At 36.0% G+C, this 20,802-nt stretch overlaps 1 protein-coding gene and 1 long non-coding RNA gene across 6 annotated transcripts in view; both read right to left on the bottom strand.

Annotated features, from left to right (window-relative positions):
* The window catches only part of LOC141456782 (uncharacterized), a 31,087-nt gene extending 28,706 nt beyond the window's left edge, over positions 1-2,381 (bottom strand). Inside the window, exon 1 of the long non-coding RNA XR_012459991.1 lies at positions 1,557-2,381. This is a non-coding gene — a long non-coding RNA (uncharacterized lncRNA). The remainder of the gene's footprint in view (positions 1-1,556) is intronic.
* LOC141456792 (furin-like protease 1) overlaps positions 1-20,802 on the bottom strand; it is a 749,499-nt gene that overhangs the window by 401,846 nt on the left and 326,851 nt on the right. The gene's annotated exons all lie outside the window — the stretch shown is intronic.

Genomic DNA, 20,802 nt, shown 5'->3' with positions numbered 1-20,802 from the left:
ATACTTTCGCACTGGATTTCGAAACCATATTCTTGGTGCTCTACGGCGACACAAAATTTGAAATGAAATAGTTTTCTTTGTAAATAAAAAATAATCTAACTCAAAATACATTTTAAGAAGGAAGACCTTGAGAGATAGACGGAGTTAAAGAATGAGATAAAAAAGGCCGACCAAATCTTATCAGGATTAAACGTTTTTTTCTCCAATGAAAAACAAGTAGAATTATGTGCCTGTGTTGGTACACAGAGCCTTCATTTAATTACCCGTTATCTTGAAGAAGTAATTGCGTAAACATTCTCTCGTACAACAGTTGTACGCACTGTCTAAACCTCCTCTCAGTAGTTCGCCAGACTTACATTAACATTTTACTGCACTCTAGGAGCAGAGTTATCAACCATTCAGATCGTTCACTCTCCTTTTGGCTCCTTCCTCTTGCCTTCTCTATCTTCTTTCTCTCTTTTAATTTAACGTTTTATCCAATAAACTTCGTACTCTTTTTTTATAGCTATAATAAATCTAGCTACATGTAGTAGTTAATTCGTAGCTCATTAAGATCTTAATTTCTAAAGGTGAAAACGATTAAAAGACGACATTATAACTGTCTCTGAAACGTGATTAATGAAGATCTGGATGAGCCAGCACTTTTGCAACTTCCTTTATAATCTATTTCTCAACTTTAGAGGCCGAGATTTTTTTCTGTTACGTGAGGAACTTAATTTTTAAAGAGCTTTTCGGCGAAATAAAAGTGTGCAGCTTCAATTAGATACATAAACATACAGATTCTTTAATTTAATACACAGTAATACTTAACTTACTTGGTAATTTGTACATTTCGTTCCCTTGAGGTAAACCCCAATTCATCCTTAATTCTTGATATGGTATCTAAGTTACAAACCCATGATGTCCAAGTAGTTTTCATAAATAATGAAGTAAAATTAATGAAACCTAGTACTTGTTTCAGAGTTCAGCAAGTTTAGGGCAAGTGTACTGCATAAGAATTTAAAGCTGGAGCTGTATTTTATATGTGAGGGGCTAAATTAGGCAAAAAATGAATTATACAATACTTATTTCATTTGTACCGGGATATAATTATTGTTAAATTAGATTTTGATGAATATTTGATCCTAATAATTTACCAAATAATGCGTAAATAAGCGAAATCTTAAAAAAGAAGACTTTAAAGCAGTAAAGAACATGCAACTTGCTCATGCTTATGGTATATTCATGCTTTTTTGTTTATGTTTTTAGTACAGAATGACTTGAAAAAAAGTATATCAGAGTTAAAGTTAATTTGGTCGATCACCACTCGCCAAAACCTTTACAACTTTCATTGTAATAGGGTTCAGCAAGGTTATCTATCACTGGTAATTTTGGAAAGAATGTTACTTCTAAGACAGTTAACATTAACTTTGATTTATCTGAATAGAATTTAACGGATGAAATGATACATCTGAACAGAAACACTAAAACGAGAAAAACTGAACAAAAGAATAGAACCCCTTACTTACTGCAAATAGACTGATCTACTTAACTTACAATTATAGAAACCTACTTACACATTCTCTGTTGAACTTTGTAGGGCCAAAACCTAAGCCTTTCATGGTATCTAAGTTCCAAACCCATGATGTCCAAGTAGGTTTCATTTAAGTAGTACCAATAAAACCGTCAACTAATAAATAACATTGTTGGTATTATCCGTGGTAGCGCGCATGTGTATTGTATCCTGACTTGTTTCGGGGCTTTATCCATCATCAGAGGTAGATTAAAACAAGTTTGATGTAGTGAACACGACTTCACTAGTGTTACCTTCTCGCCCAGCACGTGCTGACTGAGCGAGGAAGGTTATATAGTGTGAACATGTGTTTTATTCAAAGTGTTAATGAATCGTAAAACATTTTTTGAAAAAAATAAATAATATTAAGGAAACCTAGTATTTGTTTGAGGGAATCAGTTTAGTGTATGTGTAATATTTTAGAAATGTAAAATTGGAGTTGTATTTTAGGTGGAGGGAGCCTGCGTATTTAAGCAGAAAACACGGAATTATTCTTATTTCATTCGTGCTGAGAAATAATTACAATTAAATAAGATAATTGATGATATTGATTGATTGATTAAGATATTTCGGATACCTAGATCCTAACATTGCCCTATAAAGGAACCCTAAAAGACCTATTAGATCGCACAGGATTTTAGAAACATCCAATCCTTCTGCAAATCTAAATCTAAACGAACAGAGAATAACAGTCAATTTGGTGAATTGAATTTACTTCTATCCACTTCTTTTATATTGATATGTGTATTCAAATGATTCAAGCAGACAAAAGGGACTGAGTTTGAATTATTATTAAAGTTTTACTGTTCTAAATAAATTTATAATAAAGGTAAAATTCATCCTTTTAATATTATCTTAAAAATGAACTAATTTAGGTACTTAGATTTAACCAGAAATCACCGAATGAAAGTTTATTAAATAAACTTTTCAATTAAAAACGTTCGTTGTTCTTACGAAATATATTAAAAAAGAAGAATAGGGCAATGATTAAATTAAAAGTAAGTGAACAAAAAATGTGTGACGTTCAAAGACAAGAGATAGAAGCAATAAAGGTGGAATTCAGGATATTGAAATGTGAGCTAACCGAAAGCAAATCAACAAACATATTGGCCCGTTTTATTAAATAGCCTGTCATATAAAACCAAACGATGAGATCTATATGCAGAGACAAAAACAAACAATCAAAAAAGTCGCTGCGTCAACGACAGCCTTGCTGCTCGTTGGGCCCACTTTACCTGTCACATGAGATAAACTTTCCAACGATATCAACGTTAATATAAAAAGAATTATACAGATTCCTCATTTCAAAGCGAACAATAAAACTATAAAAAAAGTGCTTTGTTTTGGATATCATAAACGTGATTTTCTCTTGATGGAACCATATGTTTTTAATAAATACATTCAAGATCTGTAGATAAGAGAGAGTAGAGCAACGTGTTGTGACATGTTTGATTTCTTCGCTCTCATCGCGCTCAATTTTCAAGGTTAAAATGGTGTTATTGCTGCATTTATTGGTGTAGTTTTTTTTAATGAAAACTCTGTGAGACCAAAACGATCTTCTCTTAATCATAACTGATTTTTGTTCGATAAGAAATGGGACAGGATTAATGGAGTTCACATTGAACTTCGTCCTTTTCTTGATTAACATACCTTCAACTCTGGCTAGTATGTGAAATAGGCATGAAAATTGCCAGGATGCTCCCCGAAGTTGTTGGTACAAGTGGATGGAATTCACCAAGTTCATGTCTAGTCATGTTTAAATCATGTACACTGCAGCTCCTTGGGGCGGGTGTTGGTCTAGTGGTCAAGAGAGTGGCTTTGTGAGTGGGGAATCCCCAGTTCGAATCCCGCATATGACTACTTTTTATTTGTTAGTAAATAATTGTTTAGAGTAAAGTATGAGTTTCCACCCCTGTCCACGACACCTAATTGTTAGTTGGACGTTAAGCCCCGCCTGAAAAAAAATAGGCAGTTACTTCACTTTACTGCAGCTCCTGCTTATAAGTTGCTGTAAATACCTAATTTTCAAGGAATAATTTTCGTATATAAATAATCCCACCAACATGTTTCGTCGAAAGGAGAAACGCGACTAAACTCGTCACTATACGCCATCGACTCGTTGCTCGCTGCTCGTTGGTCTCTTTGATTTGAAGCAACTATCATCGCCGCTTTGCTCCACTATGTTTCCAGCCTGATGTATGAGTTAATGATATAGTGTTTAAATAGTAATGGTAGGGTGACAATAGAGGAGATCAAGAGTTTACATTGTATTTTAGGATCCTCTTTTAGAACAAAACTTTTTGACCTACCGATTTCCACACAGGTTCGTTATCTAGGGCTCTACCTAGACATCCGTCTAACCTGGAACCCTCACACAAGACTTAAAAGACAAGAACTGAACAGACGTTACGGACTACTAAGGAGACTCCTTGGACCGAAATCCACGAAATTGAACGTACAAAACAAACTTACACTTTACAAAACACTATTAAGACCAATGTGGACCTACGGAGCAGAATTGTGGGGCTCCGCCAAACCATCCAATATCCAAACCTATCCAATCTTTCCAGTCTAAAGTCCTCCGCCGAATAGTTAACGCACCATTCTATGTCTCCAACCGCACCCTCCATCATGATCTCAATATTCAGTATGTAAATGAATTAATCTACACCCGATTCCCTAAATTTCCACAGCAAACTCTCTGTGATCACCCAAATCCTCTAGCTCAATCCACTATCCACATCGTCCCATCCTGACAATCCTCCATGTCGTCTAAAACGGCGTGTGACCCCACATTGCTTTCTAAACCCCAATAAGTTCCTAGAGAGTTCCGGCGCTGGCTGGTTTCTCTCATCCCGCCATCCTGGTTGTGGCACTGAGCCAGCTCTGTGGCACAATCAAATGTTTCTTTGTACCACTCTTTTGCTAGATGTATATTTTGTAAAGTTGCAAATAAATAAATAAAAACTTTTAATAAAGTTTTGTTCATTTAATCTATTAATTGTCCCCTTTTATTATTTAAACATCCCGTACCTGGTGTGGATGCGAGAGAACATTAGTCTAGCTTTAAGGAGAAATCACGAAGAGTGCTCTGCGAAAAAGAGAAAGCGGAAGCAGCAATTCGCTCGGTTACAGCAGTGCTGCTGGATTTTATTAAACGGTTAACATGAGAAATTTATAGTGAAGTATGTTAGCTAGTCGTTTCCGATAGCGGCAGTGAATTTGTGGTAGTTGCTTGCCTGAAAAAATAGGCATTACATTATTTTTCTTTTACTTCTTCGCCTAAATTAGAAGTGAGAGAAATTAAAAATACCAATAAATGAGAAAACTTTATCTCTTAATGAGTTTAAATTATAAGCTGTGCCGATAATAGGCACGGCTCTCTAATTTGCGTAATAGCCTATTATTTATGAAATAATTACTTAAAAAAAGAAACAGAAAAAGTTTCGCAACTCTTTCACTCTAAATATAACTCTAGGAAAACGAAAGAAAAGAGGAGACGAATTGTTCCACAACAAGTGTTTGAAACATGGCCGCCAGATTTAACAAGTCGCTGGGACAATAAACAAGGTGATGAGCATCAATACTCTGGCCCAGTTTTCCCAACTAAACAACAAAAACAAAAAAAAAGCAACACCAAAACTTCCAGTTCCTCTTTGACCAACTTGACAGGTAAAAGTGTGTCCGCCGTTGGTTAGTTAGTGTCCAAGCCCGCCAGGAAAACTCACCGCCAGCGTTTTTCTACGAGTGTCAGTGGCCGTGTCTAAAAACTTTTTCCAACCCACCAACTTTTGAAGAAGATAAAAGACTTTTCTTTTTCTTGTACTTTATTTCTTACTTGTTCCTTTCCCTTTAGGGATTTTATTGAGAACAAATAACATTAATTCAAATAATGTCTGGTTATGGCAAGAAAAAGGAATGTTTATAACAATTTTTTGCGTTCCTGACAGAGTCCTGGAATATGAAACTTTATCTCACTGCTAAGAGGAACTTTTTTCCCAAAGTGTCAAATTTTGAATGCAACTTATCACTGAAAATAAACTTACTTTGAGTTCCTAAAGACGATTATAATTATCAAGATCTCTCTCTCTCTCTCTGATTGACTGAATATTAATTACAGAAGGAAGTGTTTCCTTGGCAACGTCTTGTTCATGCTCTTCAGCAATCAGCCTCCTTATATGATATGTTCAGCGGTAAGGTCCCACTTAGGTCTCACTAACACCAGAGCAGTCAACACTCAATTCTATATTTCTCCATTCAGAACAATTACTTGCGAAAATTCTTTCTTAATTCAATCCTCTTTGGTCTGCAACCCGTAACCTCCATCATTAATCAATAAAAAGTAGGATATCATCATTTAAATCAGAATTGTACAATTATTTAATGCAATTATACAAAGATGACAAGCGCCACGGTAGCCGAGCGGTTAAGAGGAGAGACCCGCAAAGCAAAGATGTATTGTTGGTTAGTAGGTTCTACTCCTGGTCTAGAGGCCTTGGATTTTATTTAATGGTTAATATGAGAAATACAGTGAAGTATGTTTGCTAGTCGCCTCAGTCCACGACACCTAATTGGGTAGTTGGACGTTAAGCCCCGCCTGAAAAAATAGGCAATTACTACTACTACTATACAAAGATGATACCAATTAATGTTCAGTTACTTTTACTTAAGATTATTAATATTTAAGTTTAATTTCCTAACGCTTAAATTCGCTCATATAAAATCTGTTCCCTTCGAATCCTTCCTGAAGGCTGAAGCGTCGATGGCCTAGAGCGATCACCTGATAACTTAATAGAAAAGGGCATCACTTCAAGCGTTATTCTGCGCCAGCCAACTCATGATGGTCATCTTTGGGATTGCCATCATTCATTTCTTTCAAATTATTTTGTTTATACATTATACGCCATCACTCTATGACTAAATCAGCCAATAATCGGAAGTGCCACTATTTAATGAATCGATATCTTAAGTATTCCAGCGATAATCGATTAAAAACAATTTAAGGAAAGGGAAGTGGTTAGGAAAACCTTTAAAATATCGTTTCAATCTAAAAATACGGACTCATCATATATTAAATAATAAAGGTTAAATATGTAACCAAAATTACAAATTAGAAGACAATTGGCTAATTAGAAGCCGAAAGTACTATTTCAGTTTTTCCGAAAGTAAATGATGACGTTATTTTTTAGTACCAACTGCAGGATCCAAGAAAAATTAATTACGTAATCCGCTATAGGGGAAAGTCATGAGAGTATACACACCAAGTTTTTATCAAACACGTTTTTCTTTTTACACGTTTTGCCTTAATCTTTTCATTTTATTTTTTTTGTTCAACTTTCAAATTTGATGATAATTGATGAAAAAGTTTTCATAATGATCTTTATTTCATACAGAATTTAAAATTGCACGTATTTAAATTTCAAACTTCCGTTTATCTTCTTTCCAGTTCCTAACCTTCTAATCTTAATCCAAATTTTACAAAAATTTAGAAACATTTCATTAATAATAAAACATTTTTTATTAGAATTTAGAATTTCAACCACAGAAAAGCAGATTAGCCTGAATTATTTATTTATACATTTTTCTCGTTATAGAATTTCTAATGAGACTTCATTATCCTCTCGATATTTGACCTTTCTCTTTAATAATAATGGCAGACGTGTTCCAGACCAGAATTACTGCATACTCTTACTGCATACTCCTTCCATTAGATTGAAGGATCATTAATTTTAATTGCAGACAAAGCCATCAGTTGGTTTTGTTTTCCTTTTGCATTAAAGCTTCTTTTATTATGAATAATTTACTGTTTTCTCTTAACATGAATTCAACCATTTTAATGAAGAAGTAATGTTGAAGGCAAACAGCCGGCTAAATATCGACTGGGGATGGAGCTGAAGAAGAGACTTCGTTGATGGAACTGAAGGAAGAAAATCAGCAAGGAATGTGAAAGCAAATGGTTAGCAAATGGATTGTCTTGATTGGACGTCCCGAGTTTTCGAGGTAGGTGTCCTGTGAGATATGGTTTGTAACTAACGTATGGAAGGAGAGCCAGTCTTTAGGTTGATGTGATGAGTACAGCCACGGAAAAAAGGTATAAGTACCTATTAATTTATAGGCACGAGCGGAATATTGGGATTAGATTAGGAAGGCTGAAAGGGCTGAAATAGAATAAAAGATAATATTACTGGCTAAGCGTGGAATGGCTAGCATTAACACTAACTTAGGAACGAGCGGAATATTAGGATTAGATTAGGAAGGCTGAAAGGGCTGAAATAGAATAAAAGATAATATTACTGGCTAAGAGTAGAATGGCTAGCACTAACACTAACTTAGGAACGAGCGTAAATTGCAATAACTAACTAGAGTAAACTAAATATAAACTATTTCTAGGAGAGATGGCTAAACTGGATGACGAGCAGAGTAAGGTCGTGAAGAGATTCGACTAGGAATGAATCCTCAGCGAGTGAATGCAATACCTGGATGCGATTTGAGTGTCCCGGGCGATGGCGTCTTTATATACTCTGAAGTTTGGGCAGCTTCTGTTGTTCTGAGCCTTTCTGAAGCTTTAACCCTTTCACATCCAATATTCTAACTTTTAGATTTCCTAATTCTGTGACACAACACACCATATCAAAACTATCTCCTTTCAAACCCACCAAACAGTCTGAGGCGTTGTTACTAGACTTCGTCAATGTAGAAGAACCACCACCCTAACGTTATAACGGCCTTTCATAGCTGGATAAAAGCAGGTTAAAAAGTTACAGGACATCCTCATTCAGGTAGAAAACTTATTCCTTTTTCTACCCCTCGGAAGCAAGTTCAAGATCTATTTTAAAAGGTGATAAACAATATCTTTCTGATTTTATCCAGCAATGCAAACCTAACCACGTTTTCAATATCTCTGATGTTGTTTTAGTAATAAAACTCCTTTTTTAACAATTAACAAGTTAATTTCTCTCATCATTTAGAAACTTCCTTAAAAGGAAATGGATAAACTTTCTCAAGTTCAACTAATTAGTTATAACGTCACAACTAATACTACTCTAACTAACAACTCTTGTGGTGAGATAGAATACGTGCAAGTTCCAGCAGAGATAGAAATAGAAGTGCATATCGGCCACGGTACATAGAACCAACTTCTGAGTTAATATCCAAATAGGGGATAGTGATGAGAACCAACGGAGACACCCAGTGTCTCGGGAAGATAATGGATAGCCGGGAGCGCTCTGTCTCTCTCCCAATAGTACTCGGGTCCTGTCACCAACAACAATGCCCGGTAATCACCACTTATCGTCTTCAATCAGTGTTCAGCTTTGGGACAGCACACTCTACAACAACTATTATTAGATCAGCCTTGTCACAACCAAAACTAACTGATACCAAAACTTTTCAAATAATTTCTATCTAATGATTAGTTTATCAATTAAGGTGGACATTTATTTTTGGAAAGATATTAAGAACCAAAATCATTTTTAAAATATCTTCTAAATCTAATTTGAATACTCCCACGACTTCCTTTAACCAAATTATCAGCGTTTTCTTGAAAGTAAGAAGAGGAGGGTGTTGGTCTAGTGGTCGAGCGTGGCTTTGAGAGAGGGAGATCCTCAGTTCGAATCCTGCTGTAGATTTTAGATTAAAAATGGAGTGGATATAAGAGAAATCCACTGTGACCTAAATGATCTATTTCGGCTGCCTATTGTTGATACATTACTGGTGTGTTTGTGTGTGAACGTAAAGTGTTATAAGAGTTTTAGTGTGTGTGTGGTGATGAGCTCGAGTTTACCTGTGGGTACGCTAAACCCAAATAGTTGCACACATCAACTATCTCTGCAGGTATTACGAGTATGTTTTGGGTAACAGTATAAATGTTTTTCGTGTGCTCTTAGACTGGGATACAAGCAGGGAAGCCAAGATCTCTGAAGTAAGGACTGGACTAGAGCTAGACTGATGCCTCATGGTAACTGTAAATGGTAATTATTCTTTCTTGGAGAGTTAACCCTGTAAAACTTCCTCCGCAGCATGTACTAGCTACAACCACCGTTTGGAAGACTATAGTAGCATACATGCTTTGACTCCTCCAAAAATGGGTTCTAGACACAATTAGTCTTAAAAAATTATACGAATTACTTTTGCTTTGTTTTGTTTTTATAAATTTAAAACGTCCCTCAAAGAAGGAGGGACAATAAATTGAAACTGATACGTGGAATGCTTTGATATATGACAAAATCCCAAATCAAATGAAATAAACAAGTGGTGTTTAACATTTTTAAGGAAGAGATGTTACTTTAAAACATAAGAATGAATCCGAGTGAAGTACCTAGAACGTTCAAGTTCTATGGAATGGCAGCGAATGAATGGGTAATCATCAAGTGGCGATGCAAATTATCCAGAAATAATCAGAGGGATAAAAGGAAATAAATAAGATTTTCTAGAAGAAAGAAGAAGTAAAAAGAAGAAGAAGAAGAAGAAGAAGAAGACCAATAGCAACATAAGTGTCAATAACACAAAATAAAAGGGGAACAAATTGGCCAAGTATGAAGGAGGAAGTGGGGAAGAGAATAAAGCTCATAAAGCTATAGGGAGCAGCGAAGTGTAAAATGTGATGAATCGGTAGTAATGGGAGTTATAGAGACAGAGAGAGAGTCTTAAAGGGAGAGAGCCGAAGTTCCCAAACAAAGCCATCCCTAGTGGACTGAAGCAAAAGTAGAGCCACCAAAACCTCCAACCAAGAACAGGAGTGTAACAGTAGAGTCAGAGTAGAAATGGTTTAGAAGAAGACGGAATAGTTGTTCCAACTTCCAATTGACCCACAACCCCGCGGGCTAGCTGTGGACCTTCCTGGCCTTGACCACAACCTCTTAGACTCTTTTCACGCACCACTTATTCCCTTTATCCAGGCTAACACCTACTTTGAATAGTCCTACCAACATAACAAGCGAGCAACAAGGTTGACGTCAATGCTAGGGCCTTGCGTCTTTAATTATGGTCTTTTAGGGGTGACAATTATCTAATAGCCTTTAAAACTGTTAGGATTATAATTGGAGTGGCAAGTTAGTGGGACAAGAACATTAAGCTGCCATTTATATTCAAATATAAACGCAATTTTAATAGCTGGTAATTTAATAATATAGCTAAGTTAATACCAGCCCTTCGATCTAGATTTTTAATGATAGATTATTTTTAATAATGCAGCAACCAAAAATTAACCAGCACGTACGAAAGGGAGACATAAATTTGAGATTACATATCATAAATTGGTAAACAGTTAAAGCGAATTTGACTTCGGCGATTTTGCACTATACCGCTGATTATTCAATTAATTTTAATTGCACAGAGCTAACAGTATGTCTAGAGATATAACCTATACAAAACTGATTCGAAACCAAACATTTATCTATTAAAGTAAAGTAATGCCTCAGGCGGGCTTTATGTCAAACTACCACAAATTAGGTGTCGTGGACAGAGGCGACTAGCAAACATATTTTACTGTAATTTTCTTTTATTAACCATTAAATAAAATTCAAGGCCTGTAGACCAGGAATCGAACCCACTAAACCAACAATACATCTTAGCTATGCGGGTCTAGTCTCTTAACCGCTCGGCTACCGTAGCGCCTACATTATCTAAAACTGCAGAACTAAACACATTATCAACATTAAATAATGTTAGCATTAAATAAATGATTATTTTATTGCTTTATTATTATTTATTGAGTAAAAAGAATACGGTTTTGTCCATTAAAATATAATATTAATCAGTATATATTAAAAGTACGAGGGTCGTTTGAAAAGTCCGTGCAAAAATAAAAACTACTTAATTTTTTGGGGTAAACCTTTTTTATTTTTCAACATAGTCTCCTTTTAGGCTTATACACTTCGTCCAACGCTGCTCTAGTTTGTTGATCACTTCCGAATAATAGGATTTGTCCAAGTCTGAAAAATAGCCATTCGTTTCTGCAATCACCTTCTCGTTTGAATAAAATCGTTTTCCCGCCAGCCATTTCTTCATATTGGGGAACAAATAGTAGTCCGAGGGAGCCAAGTCTGGAGAATAGGGGGGATGTGAAACGAGTTGGAACCCTATTTCCATTAATTTTGCGACCACAACTGCTGAGGTGTGAGCTGGTGCGTTGTCGTGATGGAAAAGGACTTTTTTGTGGGCCAATCGTGGGCGTTTTTCTTGCAGCTCGGTTTTCAAACGGTCCAATAACGATGAATAATATGCACCTGTAATAGTTTTACCCTTTTCCAGATCGTCGATGAGGATTATTCCTTGCGAATCCCAAAAGACAGTCGCCATAATCTTTCCGGCCGAAGGAACGGTCTTCGCCTTTTTTGGCGCAGATTCCCCCTTGGTAACCCATTGTTTAGATTGTTCTTTGGTCTCAGGAGTGTAGTGATGTATCCATTTTTCATCCACAGTGACGAAACGACGCTTAAAGTCCTGCGGATTCTTCTGGAACAGCTGCAAACCGTCCTTGCAACACTTCACACCATAATGTTTATCAAGCTTCTCTTTAGTCTCCTGAGGCGTTTTGCCTTTCATAAAGTAGTGTTTAATCAACACACGAAATTCTTTTTCGTCCATTTTTTGAAAATCACTCGACTTCCTCGATTCAAACGAATGCCAAACACAAAGAAATAGACCGATCTGGCTGAAACTTGGTGTGTGTTCTTCCAAGAGATGCTACTAACTAAACATAACCTCGATACGCGCCAGTGGTGCTATCTCTGTGACTTTGCACGGACTTTTCAAACGACCCTCGTATAATTTAATCGGATCAAAATTATTTTTCCAGCAGCATCAAAAAAAAGAACAAGATTTCATAAAAAATAATCTATGAAAATCACAATGATCCTAATTGACAGAAGGAATAATTAAAATTATATTTAGCATTAAAAAACATTTAAAAAAAAGATTGGAATTAACAGTTTATAAAGTGAGATTACTTCTGAATTGAAGCTGGAAAAAAAAATGAACTGAAATAGGATGGTTATACCAGTGCAGTGCGAGAGAAATGTTGCCAAATTTGGGAGGACTTCAGAAATACATAATCTAGAGTAAAATACATAATATAGATTCTATCTTTTCAAGTATAATTACATGTTGTGGTCATTAACATCATGTCTACGATAAAAATGGAAATGATTGATCAGTCTCAATGATGCCTGTATTGAATTAGAAATAAACGGAACAAAACAGTTAAGTCAGTTAAACAGTTAACAGTTAACCAGTTAACAGTTAAACAGTTAACAGTTAAACAGTTAAGTGCAGCTTATGATTTGTGAAAAACTTTAGAAAACTTTTATGAAAAAGTTCGGGCACATTTCTGTTAGAATGCAAAATATAATTTTATAATTATTAATTAATTATTATATAATTAAAATTTTACTTCTATTTTAACTGTAACCGATAGATTATTCAAATATGGTTTAAAAGAGAGGATGAAATATATAGGTGACTTCAGATTGTTGAATCCTTACAGGATATCTAAAATTAAAAATAGATTTTCCAAAGAATATAGAGGGATAACTTGATCAAAAGAGAGAGGAGTTTTTATTTTTATGGCTTGCCCAATTACACAGAACCAATTACACTTTGGAAGATGAAGAAAATAGTCAAGTTATTCAAGAAATGATAAACGAGAAGTATCATAACTTGTCAAACATGAGAAAGTTTATTTAATTGAAAAAGTTCTACAAAGAAAACCTGAAAAAGTGCATGTGAAGAAGGAAGTAATAGATGGATTTCAACTTTTTCCTGAATTATCCGCGCGGTGATCGACAAATAATAATAATCATAAATTATTAATAATAATTATTATTATTAAGCGTTGGAGGAGATTAGTTATGCGGTTAGCGTATTGGATTTCCACGCGGAGGTCCCGGGTTCGAATCCGGCTGCTGGCCCTTACGATTTTCTCTTCCTAGGAGCTCCTTACAGCTCACTGTCCGGTGATGGACAGTGTTGTCTGTAACGAGAAAACCCTGCCCAGAGGTCGGCAGTGCACTGAAAAATGCTCCGGGCGCCAATAACCTTAGATGTTGACGCGCCTTAAATCATTAAATAAAATAAAATAAATAATAATAATAAAGGAAAATTCAAAAACACACGATTTTCTCTGATCACAATTTAGAGTTTCTAGAAACTTACCGAGTTTTCTCGGAAAAATCGTTACAAACTAAAAAATTTGGGCACTTCCGCCCCAACACTTTATACCCCAATATTTAATCCCTATATTATAAAGAATGACGTAGACATAGTATTAATGTTGCCCATTTTTTTCAATCTTTCATCCTGGCATTCATTTACACAGCTGGACTTTCATCAGCGCCACAATGGCCTTGAAATTTCTTTTAAAAAGTAAAAAAAGTCAAAGAAGTGAAGAATATTAAAAAAGACTCACACTCATTTGAATTTATTTCAAAAAACCAACTGATTTGTAAGAATTTGTGGTTAGTTAGAAGCAATCTTGTGCCTGTTCAGACAAGTTTGTGGTTAGATTGAAGGAAGTGTAGTATTTTTTTTTTTTTTAGCTCTAAAAAATGTGGTGCTTGCTCAATTAGACAGGATATTGAGTGGCTGCTATGTGCACGCGCACGTTGTTAATAATTTGAATTTTTTGTACGTCACTGTGTAAACCAAGTAATGCCTATTTTTTTCACAGGCAGCTTTAAGTCAAACAGCCAAATTAGGTGTAGTGGACAGAGGAGCCTAGCTAACATACTGAACTACGCATTTCTCTAATTAACCGCATTAAATAAAATCCAAGGTCTAAGACCGGGGAATCGAACCCACTAACCAGCAATACATCTGAGCTTTGCGGGTCTAGTCTTTTAACCGCTCAGCTATCGTGGCGCCTACGGTATTTTCGGTTACTTTATTTTTGACTTTAATTAATTTTGACTGTAGAATTTTTTTTCAATTGAATATTTATATACGATTATTTACCCAATGAAAGGCAAAGTTGAAAATGCTTTAACAAAATACCAGAAAAGTATAATTCACCAATAGATAGAATAAAAAATGAAAAATGCTGTAAAGATAATCAATAAACATTGACATGCTGTTGTAGATAATTTTATGTCACCTATGGTAAATTCAAATAACATGAAAATACTATAATTTGGGAAATATAACCGCCAAAATACTCCAGCATTTGCTGAAAGTGCCTTTCCTATTTGGTCAAAGCAAGCTAATTTAAATTTAGCACTCGCTTTTCATCCTACCTAATTATGTCGTCATCCATATTCCTGAATTTATAATAACCAATTTTGGAATCTGTTTTATCAGTTAACTGAAATATTCACATTTTGGCTCATTTAATGATTTACTGTAAAGGTGTGAATAGTCAAATCGTACTTCTTTCTATTGAATAATTAAAAATTGACCAAATTGTTTGCTTCTAAAATTACTTGGTACGCTTATATATAGAAATATATTGGGTACTAGAAACCCAAAGAACTTGAAGAATTGGGGGGCACCATTTATTACTCATACGTGCCAATGGATACATTTTAGTACGAGGGTCGTTTGAAAAGTCCGTGCAAAGTCAGAGAGATAGCACCACTGGCGCGAATCGAGGTTATGTTTAGTTAGTAGCATCTCTTGGAAGAACACACACCAAGTTTCAGCCAGATCGGTCTATTTCTTTGTGTTTGGCATTCGTTTGAATCGAGGAAGTCGAGTGATTTTCAAAAAATGGACGAAAAAGAATTTCGTGTGTTGATTAAACACTACTTTATGAAAAACAAAACGCCTCAGGAGACTAAAGAGAAGCTTGATAAACATTATGGTGACTCTGCACCTTCGATTAGAACAGTTTATAAGTGGTTTCAAAATTTTCGGAGTGGCCATATGGGCACAAGTGACGCTGAACGTTCTGGACGCCCTGTTGAGGTTACTACTCCAGAAATCATTGATAAAATCCATGATATGGTGATGGATGACAGAAGAGTGAAGGTGCGTGAGATTGCTAGTGCTGTGGGCATCTCGAATGAACGGGTACATAATATTTTGCATCAACATTTTGACATGACAAAGCTATCCGCATGATGGGTGCCGCGATTGCTCACGCTTGACCAAAAACGAAATCGTGTGAAGTGTTGCAAGGACGGTTTTCAGCTGTTCCAGAAGAATCCGCAAGACTTTAAGCGTCGTTTCGTCACTGTGGATGAAACATGGATACATCACTGCACTCCTGAGACCAAAGAACAATTTAAACAAAGGGTTACCAAGGGGGAATCTGCGCCAAAAAAGGCGAAGACCGTTCCTTCGGCCGGAAAGATTATGGCGACTGTTTTTTGGGATTCGCAAGGAATAATCCTCATCGACTATCTGGAAAAGGGTAAAACTATTACAGGTGCATATTATTCATCGTTATTGGAAGAAAAACGCCCACGATTGGCCCACAAAAAAGTCCTTTTCCATCACGACAACGCACCAGCTCACACCTCAGCAGTTGTGGTCGCAAAATTAATGGAAATAGGGTTCCAACTCGTTTCACATCCCCCCTATTCTCCAGACTTGGCTCCCTCGGACTAATATTTGTTCCCCAATATGAAGAAATGGCTGGTGGGAAAAAGATTTTATTCAAACGAGGAGGTGATTGCAGAAACGAATGGCTATTTTTCAGACTTGGACAAATCCTATTATTCGGAAGGGATCAACAAACTAGAGCAGTGTTGGACGAAGTGTATAAGCCTAAAAGGAGACTATGTTGAAAAATAAAAAAGGTTTACCCCAAAAAATTAAGTAGTTTTTATTTTTGCACGGACTTTTCAAACGACCCTCGTATAGTAAGTAGTGGGAATAATTTACTGCATAAATTTATTTAAAAGAGAGAAGTTTTGGTAACAACGATTCCTTCTGTTCATGAAATGGCCATTATAGAGACAAACTTCTATGTTGTTAGTTTACACCAACCACCCAGCAACAACAACATAACATCAACCATGTGCTGGTATAAACCAATGTTTGGAGAACAATTATCATGGAATTGCACAAAATGTTTACTTTTAGAAAATATGTTCAAATAAACGTGTGTCTGACATTATGAGTAACGTTCCATTATATATCATTTACCACTTCTGATATAATACTGATTTTGTTTGTTCGAACAAAAAACAGTATGTGATTAGATGGGGTCAAAATTAATAAATTTTCTGTATTATCTTTACAAATTAAATATGAGCCAACTCACTACGAGCTGTACACATAATGATACTTATTCCAAATGGGATTCAGTACTTCAAAGAATAAATTTAAACTTCATTATTGCCATTATCAAGTTAGATTAATTACTTTTAATCGATGAAATGAAAATTTTATAAGTAAAGAAACGTTAACTTTTAAATTAAGTAGAGGAGTGTCCAGTTTATAGTAAAACTAGGATTCCTCGTCTTCGGGTTAAATGTTTCCCTACCGGAAATTGTGGCATCTGGTAATCTTTACCAGAACTTTCTAGGTTTATTCAGTGCATTGGGCGATTGAGTCGCCATGCTCCCTAGTGTCCTGTTGCTACTTTATTAGTTTATTATATTAGCATCTGGCAACCTCTAGCCGGATTTGTTGTTTTAAAGCCGCGGTATCTCTCATGAGATGATGGGCGGGTGGGGAACAATGGGCATTTTGGATTGCCTGCGTTTCTTTCCCTTTCTGGTGGAACCGCCCGTCTAAGCAATCTTAATCTTAATCTTACTTCTAAGTCTGTGGTAGGTGGTTAGGTTTGAAACTTAAAATGGAGCCGTTAACGATAAGGCGGAGAATTTTTGACTGAAGAGACTGAATTCTTTAAAGATTGAAGCGTTTCTTTGAACCCCACAGTCCAATCCTGTTGGGTTTTGGTATTGAAGTGTGTATCAGCCGTCTGTTATTAACTGAAAGATTAGATAGTTGTTCTAGCGGTCTTTTAAGTAGCCTACAACGCCGGTAACTTCAGTTCGTTCAAATCGAAAGTGCGGATTTCAAGTCAATCTTTTGGCTACATACTAGCCGTAGATTACGGACATGATTGGCAGCAGAAAATGGAAATAAGTCAGAGAAGATTGGAGAAGTGATGCAGCGGAGTGTGAAAAGGAAATGTTTTGAGATTTCGAAAAAAACTCTCAGTGTTCAAAACGGAGATTATTCTAACTGAACTTATAAGTTCTTAATACGTAACTTAGCGACCAAAAAATCTGAAAAGCTCCTTTTTAGATTTCTAAAAAGTACTTCCCGTGGTGCATTAACTAAAAGTATTCAGCATACTTTCTAAAAAATACTTTAACCTTCTAATAAAGAGTGGAATTTCACAGTGTTATAATATTCTAGTTCAGCGCCTGGGATAAAGTAACAGGGCTTCGATATGTTGTAAATGGAATGGTTTGTTTGGCTTTGGGATTTTAATGCGCTTGTTGTTTGTTAATGTAAACAGTGACACATTTGCAATACAAACACCAAGCTGGTGTTAAAGGACAGACAATTGTCACAATTTTTAGCCCTGAATGTGACGTGAATAGAAATTATGGTGAGTATAGATGTAAGAACAGAAATCTTTAAATACTTGAAGAGGCCTGCCGGAACAAGAGTGCACTTTGATCGGCTTTTCTCTGCCTTTGATCGGCTGAAGGGAAGACACGCGTGTTGAATACTACTTTAGGCTTACTAACGTTAAATTAGGTTCGATCAACCATCACGTGTGTGACTTAATTACACGGCCTTCAGTATCTCTTTCACTAACTTCTTTTATTTACTCGGCTTTCCGTAGGCTGTGAGACCTTCTTAAACCCAACGCCACTACTCCCTTACAACCGAAATCCTTCTCCTGTTTTTTTGTAGCACCATCATTCCATTCCATGGAAATCTTCGTTTTTCAAATGTCCCATCATTTCTTCTTCACCATTTGCTCTTTGTATTATCACATTTGATCATTATCCTGATTTAGTTTCATCAGTTCATTGTTTTTTCCTAATGGGATCACCCGCTTTTTCTTATGGGATCAAAGATCTTTCGTAGAATCATGATGTCCCAAGTGTTATCAAATTAATTCGTTTTAATTAAAGAGCAATTACTTTGAAAAATAGGGACTAAAAGGGAAATTGAATAATAAAAGATATTTTAGGTCCCTTGTAGTGAAAGGATCAGCTCAATGATTAGCGAATACTGGATTCCCACGAAGAGATACCGGGTTCAAATCCAGTTACTGGCCTTTACATTTTCTCTTGCTCCTAATTTAGCTTCTTCCGGCTAACCGTCCAATGACAGCGTTAGCTTTAACGAGAGGAAACTGTCCGGAGGCAGGAGTAAAAACTCCGGGCACCAATAACCTCGTAATGTTTTCGTACATTACAAAAAAAAAAAATAAAAAAAAAATAGGTAGTCTTGTCCACTAAGGACTAAGGATTAGAGAAGGATTACGGTGATTTTTAATTTCGGTTAAGCTATAAGGATGGCAGGAATATAGAGTACTGATCCATCCATTAGTTGTAGTTTATGCAAATATGTAGTTGTATATAGCAGTAGAGGGATGAATGAGTGAAGCGAATGTATTTATAAGTAAGAATGGAGAGTGAGTGATATTCTAATGATAAGCACCTAGACGATGCTGGCTCTGTATGGCGAAAGCCAATGCCAAAAAAAGCCCCCTCCCCCCAAAAAGGGCAGAAACTGAACCTTCCGACAGACCTAGGCAAGAACAAGACACAGAAATGCCGAACAATACCTATATAAGTCTGCTGCACAGATAATCTGAATGCAGGATCCATTCTCCATAACTTCATCCAACTAACTTATGACTGTCCACTCTTAGAAATGAAACTGAATAAGAGCTAAGGCTTATTAGCTTCCTATTGCGATGATTGACAGTGGATGTTATGTTTAAGAACAGAAATAAGGTAGAATAAGGTAGAAATAAGGTAATTAAACGAATGGAAAACAGAATCACCACAGTATGCTACAATCTGCAATTTCCCAACAGGAGGATCTCCTAAATAATAAAGAACAAACTTTAGAAAACGCTAATGACCATTTTTGAAATGGCCGACCAAAGAAAAAAAAAAGTGTACTTGTTAAAAGTAGCTGGCAAAATCCCTTACTAATGGAGCCTTCATTGTAAGAGAAAGAGCTTTAATAGAGCTGCGCTTTAATTGCTGACCAAAGTTTCGCCCACAGCATTAAGCTCTCTCTACAAAGAAACCACTATTCTCAAGATTGTACAGCCTCTGATTAAGAAGGCCAATCTTGAGAGTGTGCTTTAACACATAAAAGAAGCCACAATAGAGCTTTTTAGGTGGCTGCGGTATTGCGGGGTAAAACCTCTTTCATTCATCTCGTTCTCCTTTATCAAGGATGGAGAATATCTTCCTTGAAATATGATGGAACATTAAAACAGTAAATGTGAATATTGCCCAAAACTTTTTAAAATAGAACCAATAAGTTTTAAATGTCTACCGTGCAACGGATCACCACTAAAAATAAAAAATAAAGAAATATGTTTGGAAAAGACTGACAATATTGGGTACAGTGGTTGCAGTTCAGAATTTTGAGTGGTGCTAACTTGAATAGCGTAGTTTTAAAAAAAGGAATTCTAGAGGAAGTCGAACTGAGCACGCTCTGAAAAAAGAGCCGACAAGTAGTGTTCTCATATTTTGTAAATATTATTCTAATAGAGAGAGTTTTTATAATTGTTTTATAATTGAAAAGGAAGGCCGACGTCACAGGACAGTGTAATGGCAGCAGACCTCAAATGAAAAACTAGTCACTAAAAAAAGGGAATTTGAAAATTAAAAACCTAAATTTATTCGGCTAGCAGGTATTTAAGGTATAGAGGTAAAAGGTATTTTACCCCAACAACCTTAGGGTTTTGTTTTGAGGGTTGAGGGTTACAAAGTCCTGGACTTCGCCTGCCGGAAATAGAGTTGACTTTTATCCCTTAACTACCAGCACAAGTTTATCTAGCCCTATTATAACTACCTTTATATGACCTGCAAAGCTAATATGCATTGTGGTACTGGGTTCGATTCCCGGTCTTAGGCCTTGGATTTTATTTAATGGTTAAATGAGAAATAGTAAAGTACGTTTGCTATTCGCCTCCGTCCACGACACCTAATAAATGGTAGTTGGACGTTAAGCCTCGCCTGAAGAAATAGGCGATTACTTTACTTTACTACCTTTTTATTTCCATACATTTTGTACTTTGCTGGTAAGTTGTACTTCATAGCAGCCAATAAATTAGGTGCTCTAAGTCCTAAGACCAGCGTCATGATTTATAT

Source organism: Rhodnius prolixus, unplaced genomic scaffold (assembly GCF_049639745.1).
Source record: "Rhodnius prolixus isolate KJV_2025 unplaced genomic scaffold, Rpr scaffold_10, whole genome shotgun sequence".
Taxonomy (NCBI): domain Eukaryota; kingdom Metazoa; phylum Arthropoda; class Insecta; order Hemiptera; family Reduviidae; genus Rhodnius; species Rhodnius prolixus.
This window is presented reverse-complemented; position numbering and strand designations above follow the sequence as displayed.